Below are 7,483 nucleotides of genomic sequence, written 5' to 3'. Positions count from 1 at the left end.
TCGATGCTTATTCCAGTATCAAGATGACGATAACGATAATGATGATGGTGGAGAAGAAACGGAGGGTGAAGATGGAGTCTACAACTAATGGCACAGACATCAGCTTATCAAATAATAATAATCCAAGAAAACGCCGTCAACATAAATGACAGTTTGAACTTCATTGTGTTCATATTTTCTGAATGCCATCCATAGACATGTGTTACAAACCATTAAGTTAAGCGAAGAAATAGAAAAACGAGAACTTCACTTTAATATTAACAATGGACAGTTAACAATTAGTTTGTTATTACAACATAATTTGATAACATAACTTATTTTTACCTTCGTTTAAAAATCTGCTGTTTATACAATATCTGAACCTATCTACATTGAAATGGAATAGAATAAATGATGATAATAATAAAGAATCATCCTTGACTGTATAGTGTTTCATGTTATCACCATCTGTACTGCGTATGAATGAAGTTGATTTAAAGAAGTCATCTACTGGTCTCAATATAGTATACTTTTTGCGAGTCAGAGAGCGGGGCAGGTCATGTGAGTTAAAATGAAAAGTATGGACAAAACAGTATGAAAAAGTCAGAGAGTTTTGATGGGTAAAAGTCTGGAATGAGTAGTGCCTGAGATGTCACTAATATTATCATGATTATAATCACATGTTGGATTACCAATACTTGTTGTAATAAGAGGCAGAGAGAGTCGGCTTTCACCTTTCCAATAGGATATCCCAAGTTCAATGACGCGCGTTGGCCGTGCATGGGGTGATCGATTCGCGAACCGCTAGGCACTTGACATATCTGCTGGTAGGAGGAGAAAGATAACTTTTAAATAGGAAACTGTGTAGAGATCATACGTCTGTTTTGTGCATCGTATCCTAAACGTGGCGATGACGATTGCGCCACGGTGGTGCAATACCGGGTAAAGGGTAATTCCCTGGGATGACATCACGATGCTTGCGTAGCTGGTGACGTCATGCGAGGCGCTTGACATATCCGCCGGTAGGCAGAGAAAGATCGCTTTTTAAATAGGAAACTGTATAGATGTCTTGTTTTTGTGCATCGTATCGTATGCTAAAAATACCCGTGCAACGTCGCTGCATCGTGTGATAAGGTCGACCGAAAGTCACCCATACGCAGCGATGACGCAACGGTGGTGCAATACCGACGGTGCAATAAGGGTAATTCCCTGGGATGACATCACGGTGGTTGCATAACTGTGTCGTAATACCATTTCATGGTGACATGGCTGACCGGAAGTCTGGGTCAACCCATTGGGTCATGTGGTCAAAGGGCATGGCTGGTCGGGTCAAAGGTCAAAGGCTGATCAGGCTAAAGGGCATGACCGGGTCAAAGGTCAAGTTGGTATGAGGTCATGGCTGACCGGGTCAAAGGTCATGGGGTCAAAGGGCATGGTTGACCGGGTCAAAGGTCATGTGGTCAAAGGCTGACCGGACTAAAGGTCACGTGGTCAAAGGGCATGGTTGTCCGGTTCAAAGGTCATGACTGGGTCAAAGGTCATGTGGTCAAAGGGCATGGTTGACCGGGTCAAAGGTCATGTGGTCAAAGGGCATGGTTGACCGGGTCAAAGGTCATGTGGTCAAAGGCTGACCGGACTAAAGGTCACGTGGTCAAAGGGCATGGTTGTCCGGTTCAAAGGTCATGACCGGGTCAAAGGTCAAGTTGGTATGAGGTCTATCCATTAACTACTCTGGGACAAGGAACCCCAAGATCGGAGTAACTTTGATCACATCCTTGAAGAGTATGAAAATGATTTTAGAAAAAACACATGTAAGATTGAAAATATCATATCATTTTCTTATACCACTTGTTGTGTGTTATAAGTGATATATTCACAATTTTTTTTTTCAATTCCATAAAATGATGGGATCAGTAATACTGTACGAAACAGAAAGATGATCGCTGCTACCTCAATGACCTATTGCCATTATCATGATTATGTAAAGCTAAATAGTTTGAAAAAGGAGCTCACCTCTGCGTTCACTCATATTTCATTTTCATAGTACCTTGATTAATTGATTGATTTTATCATATTTCTGCATTCAGGATAACTATACAACATAACATCTACAAAGGTGATACATATTTCAGTTTTACAAAACAATAAAACAATAGTCATAATAAAGCAATGAAAAATAAACATCAACAAGAAGCATTATTGAATTAAAAGAAAATATCAGTTTAAACGAATGCAGGAGACCGCCATCGTGAGCGGTTAAGCTTGAATATGATGGCGGGCTCGTAATGTCTTTCTTCATTGATCAAGTGGGTGCAATGCAGGTGCTGGTGCGGGTGAAGTAGAGCGCAGTTGAAGTATTAACTTAAAGAGGGGATTCATATTATTCGATGTTTTTTCTTTTAATAGTAGCTTTCAATTAGTATATGAACTTACTTTTTTTTACTTAAAAATTATTTGAATTGAATTGAATTGAATTTATTCAAACCAGTCTAAAAAGGAGAACAAAGTACGAAGAAAATAAATGGTTACATCATAAAGAACTGAGAAAAATGACGGGTTTGGGACCCCAAGGAAGCACAACTTGTAATCAGGGGCCCCTGCGTATGATATTTTACTTAAACATGGAACAACTATAAGAAAAAAATAATAAAAATGTATAGGTATTTAAATATCACAACAGGATCATTACCCACACGCAAGCATACGCACACAAACACACCCTAACACACACATTCACACTCAAAACATGTCACCCACAGGTGCAACTAACAACTGGTCTTAAATATTGTTGAACATGACTATTGTCTGGAAAGTTGTTCCAAAGATCAGGACCATAAAGTCGAATTGTTTATGAGTTATTTATAACCTGGGGTTGGTGAGATGAAGGTTTCGAAGTCAACATATTGAAGTCAATGCGAAATCAACATTTATTGATCTTAAAACTGTGATATTTTTTGTCTTATTTCACAGAGTTACTTGTCTTTGAATGACTTGGATGAAGGACTGTATGCGTCTACTCTGAACATGTCAAATATACAATTGTTTTTGGTTACATGACATTTGCTTCGGTGACAATTACTGGGCCCTAAATTCCACACACTAATCGAATGACCAAATTCAAACCCTGGGTTTAACATTATACCCTACCCCAAACCACACATTAAGCCTAAAATTAAACCTTATTACAACCCCAATTCTGCATCTTAAACGAAATTAATCCCGGAGCAATTGTCACAGGAGCAAATGTCAGTTCACCAAAGAACGACTGTATGTATGTAAGATAACATAAATATGCCTCGCAATATGTGTTTTATACAAAAGTTCAATGGATACGTGCTACATTCTACTGTAATTAATTCACACATTTCATTTTTCTCTGGATTTCATTGGTCCCCTGATTTAGAGTGAAATTGTAGTTCAATTTCTTTTGAAACTGTACCATGCTTAGAAAGTGGTATATGTACTTTAAGAAGGCATATAAAAAGATGCAATTTAATTTTCCTAGTAGTAATCTGCTCTTGTTTCTTTTTATTTTACCCCTCAGCGAAACCCTCTCCAAGGTCCCGTAACACGAAGGTTAACGATTAATCCTACGCTGATATTTAAGCTTGACTGCACATGGTAGTCAATGCAACCAATCGTTTATATAAAAAAAAAGTTCTACGATGAATGCTAAGCTTCGTGTTACGGACCTTGATTGACTTTATTTCAATTTACATATTATCGGTCAGGTAGATTTCGTTAATGTTACTGTAGTATCAGATTATTAAAGAAAAATGTACTAAGGCTTACATCGTCATACAGTGGTTCGTGTCTACATATTTACTTTACCATTTATCTACACTAATTGTCTGGCGGTGGCAGTTTATAATGTTACCTTATTGTTATAATGTAAGGTGTATCTTCATAGGGAAGGCATATCGGATACCTATGTAAATCAGATTATAATTCTGAACAGGTTAGTCTAACTAAATGAAATAAATACATATATGTAAATAATTGTCTCCCAAGGATGTAAGAATAGTACGCGCCATACAAAAAAAAATGGAATTAACAAATCAGATACCCATTGCATTAAAGAATGCAGCGAGTGTTGATGTGTGCGCGTCTGTGTGCGTTTGTGTTAGGAGGAGGAGGGGGGGGGGGTACAGGGTGTGTGTGCGTAGTATGTGTAGGTGATGTTGATGAACATTCATGTATGTATAAAGGGGCTTTCACAATTGCTCGTGCAATCGTTTGCGAATATTTGGTCACAATATATATGTTGCACAGAATCGTAATGATTGTAGGCAGTCGCACCACCAATTGTAAGAGGGGCTTTAAGGTCGTGAAGTAATGTGTAATAGCCGAGGTGAAGATGCTTCATGAAACAGAGAAATTCATATTATAATTTCTGTCAACTGGTTTTACCTGAATATTGGTAAAAACTGTATGTGCCTTGGATCTTATTTTTTTCCCCATTGATTATGCGACTAATACAATTTTTTTTTTCCAAGTGAAAAGGGAAGGGAGAGTGTATAGGCCTATCCATCAATAATCCCTTCCTTGTAAGGGCCATTTTCCCCCTCATATTTCATTCCCTTATACGTAATATGCATGTACATCTTGACGTGACTTCGCGAATGTGGAAGCTGATTTTTTTTTATCTCGATGATTACATTTTGATCAATTCCCCCCTTTTTTAAAGAGGAATGTTATGTTGCAAATATACGTCGCTCCCTTTTCTTCATCGAAAATTTACCAAATTTATGGTTGGTAACCAAAATATTAATTTGTACCAATCTTAATGCCTTGAACTACCCGAGGATCAAGACCTTATCTATAATAACACCTATTTATAGTCTGGTATTCGGTAGCGAATATATAATGCTTATACGTTTCTTATGCTTGTGGCCCAACATGTCAAATGCATAAGGGGTTAGGTCTACTTTGGACCATTTCGAGAAAAATCATGTTTTTCATTCTCACTTAATGCAATATTCCTATGAAAAACTTAATTGTCACGATGTACTACCCCATCATGCGAACATACAATTGGGTATAAAAGTAATCTACCTGTCTTCATTTATATATATATATATATATATATATATATATATATATATATATATATATATATATATAGTCAAAAATTATCATTGTGGACCTTACCCCTTTTGCAACCAAACTGAATTGGACCTAACCCCTTTTGAAAAAAAGATGATTTTTCTTTGCCATTTTTGTTTACTTTTTAATGGGAATTTCAACCTTTCTTTGGTATCATCTTATAGAGCTACTAAAAATGTATACATTGAGACAAAAAAAAAAATCAAATTTGATGAAAAATGGACCTAACCCCTTTTGCAACTGAGCTCTTCATATGATAAATGAAAATATAGAGGTAGTGTGATGAACTGCAACTGATTTGAATTTGTTTTACGTGGTTACTGATCTTCTACAAAGAAGATTATGAGAAAAAATATTACATGTTGTATTGTAAGTATTATGTTATGCAACAAATGGAAGGAAAGAAATAAATGTTGGTTATAAAATTTACAAGTGTACGAGAAAATATGCGATGAATGTCGAAATTGATTTTAATATATAGACACGATAACAGTAAAGGCATTCGGTCAAAGAATATTTGCTATATAATGACATTATTATTTTACCACGTGCAGAAGTCAGAGAATCATCCTACTCAAATTAAATACTAGCAAGTGCTGGCAACCATAAACTGTCCTTACTCTTTATAAACTTTCATGATTGAAATAGCGAGAAGGTGTATTTGTTGTATGTATCATGTGATATTAAGTTTATAATTGCATAATTGTAAGTGTGAATTAATTATTGTGCAACTGTTATGTAATAATGAGATTGTTATATTGTATGCTCCATGAAATTTTGTTCTTGCAAATATATGTCATTGCCGTTTAAAATTACTGAAATTACTGATTTCCTTTAATTCATATTATGTATCGGTAATTCCTATATGTATCATCAATGTAAGTTCTATACAATATAAAATAGAAGTAAAACATTCCTAAGGTATGGATGAAATTCAACTGAAGGAAGAAGATAATTTCCGGTGAAAGTTTTCCAAGTAAATATGACAATGGTTCAAACTACCGGTCAGTTAGATTTCTTGGGAATATCCCTGAAAGAGAAGCCTTATGCCTATAAAAGGAGAAGAACCAGGGGATAGAATTGTAAACATTGACCCAGCCAAGACGTCAGACATTTCTCAGAGAGAATAGAATCTTGTTTTCCACTCCTTCCGGTGAAAGTGGTAGTAAATAAAAAGGTTTTTAAAACATATTTATTTGTGTGATTGGTATTCTGATAACAAGTTTAAAAAATATGTCGGTACTTGGAACATACACTGCAGTCGAAAGGTCCTAGAAACAAGATCTACCCTGATTATGGCATTAAAAGGCGGGTCATTAAACTTAAGAGATAGTTGATAACTCTGTGAAAATTACAATGTTTCATTAATTAATATATAAAATGGGTTTTCTTGACCTAAAATGTTGTACACAAATTTGGATTTCCTCCACATCCATACCCCAGCTATCTGATCATCAATACTTCTTGCATGCATGGATCATTCGACTGACCAAATTAAGAGTGCATGTATGCGTGTTTATGAATTTTGAGACAAGGAAAATAAATTCTTACCCTCGGTTTGAAAGACTCGTTAATTTAAAGCAAATGATGGCTTACATTTCGATCAATAAAAAGAGATAAGAGTGTGTTCCTGTCTAGTGATATGCCTGAACCACGTGTGTACCTGTGGAAATGGTGCCGTATATCATGTTAAAACACAAAATAATGCAATATGGCCTCCAATGCGGATAAAAGCTAACTATACAAATTAAAGAACTCAATAAAGCTCGACAATTCCACTGGAATAATTTTCATTTTAGTTCTTCAGATATAGAAATAAATGATGAAGTGAGACAAAACAAAATATACGGCTATAATAAGATTATTATTTCTATTCTTTCATTATTATATAAACATTTACGCTCCTCAAGAATACATAATTATAACAACCTGATACTTGCGCCATTTACTCATTTTAATCAAATTTACTTATAGTTGGGTGGAATTGGCTCTTTAAAGTGATACCCCAGGCTGAAAAATTGTATCTACAGAGTATAATTCTACGAGCAATACCCTACCAGTTTAATCGAACTTGATAAGACATAAGAAAGTTATCAAATTTCAAAATTCGGCAATTTTTTGTATGCATGCGGTCATAAATTCGTAATAGGTTTGCTATAACCCTACTTTCCCGTTTGTTACTTTTATAATAAATTATAATCAATCTATGTTTCCATATGTGTGTGTATTAGCATGCCTCCCTTGTAATGAAACAAGTTTCAATCAAAACGATCTTACACAGTGAATTATAAATCAATCCTATATTTTACATTCTTGGATGACAAAAATTGAAACGGCATCTCGCTTAATTATAACCCCGACTATATATGTTGTAACGCCCTCTTCATACAAACGTATA

Source organism: Lytechinus pictus, chromosome 8 (assembly GCF_037042905.1).
Source record: "Lytechinus pictus isolate F3 Inbred chromosome 8, Lp3.0, whole genome shotgun sequence".
Taxonomy (NCBI): domain Eukaryota; kingdom Metazoa; phylum Echinodermata; class Echinoidea; order Temnopleuroida; family Toxopneustidae; genus Lytechinus; species Lytechinus pictus.
Note: the sequence above shows the minus strand (reverse complement) of the source record.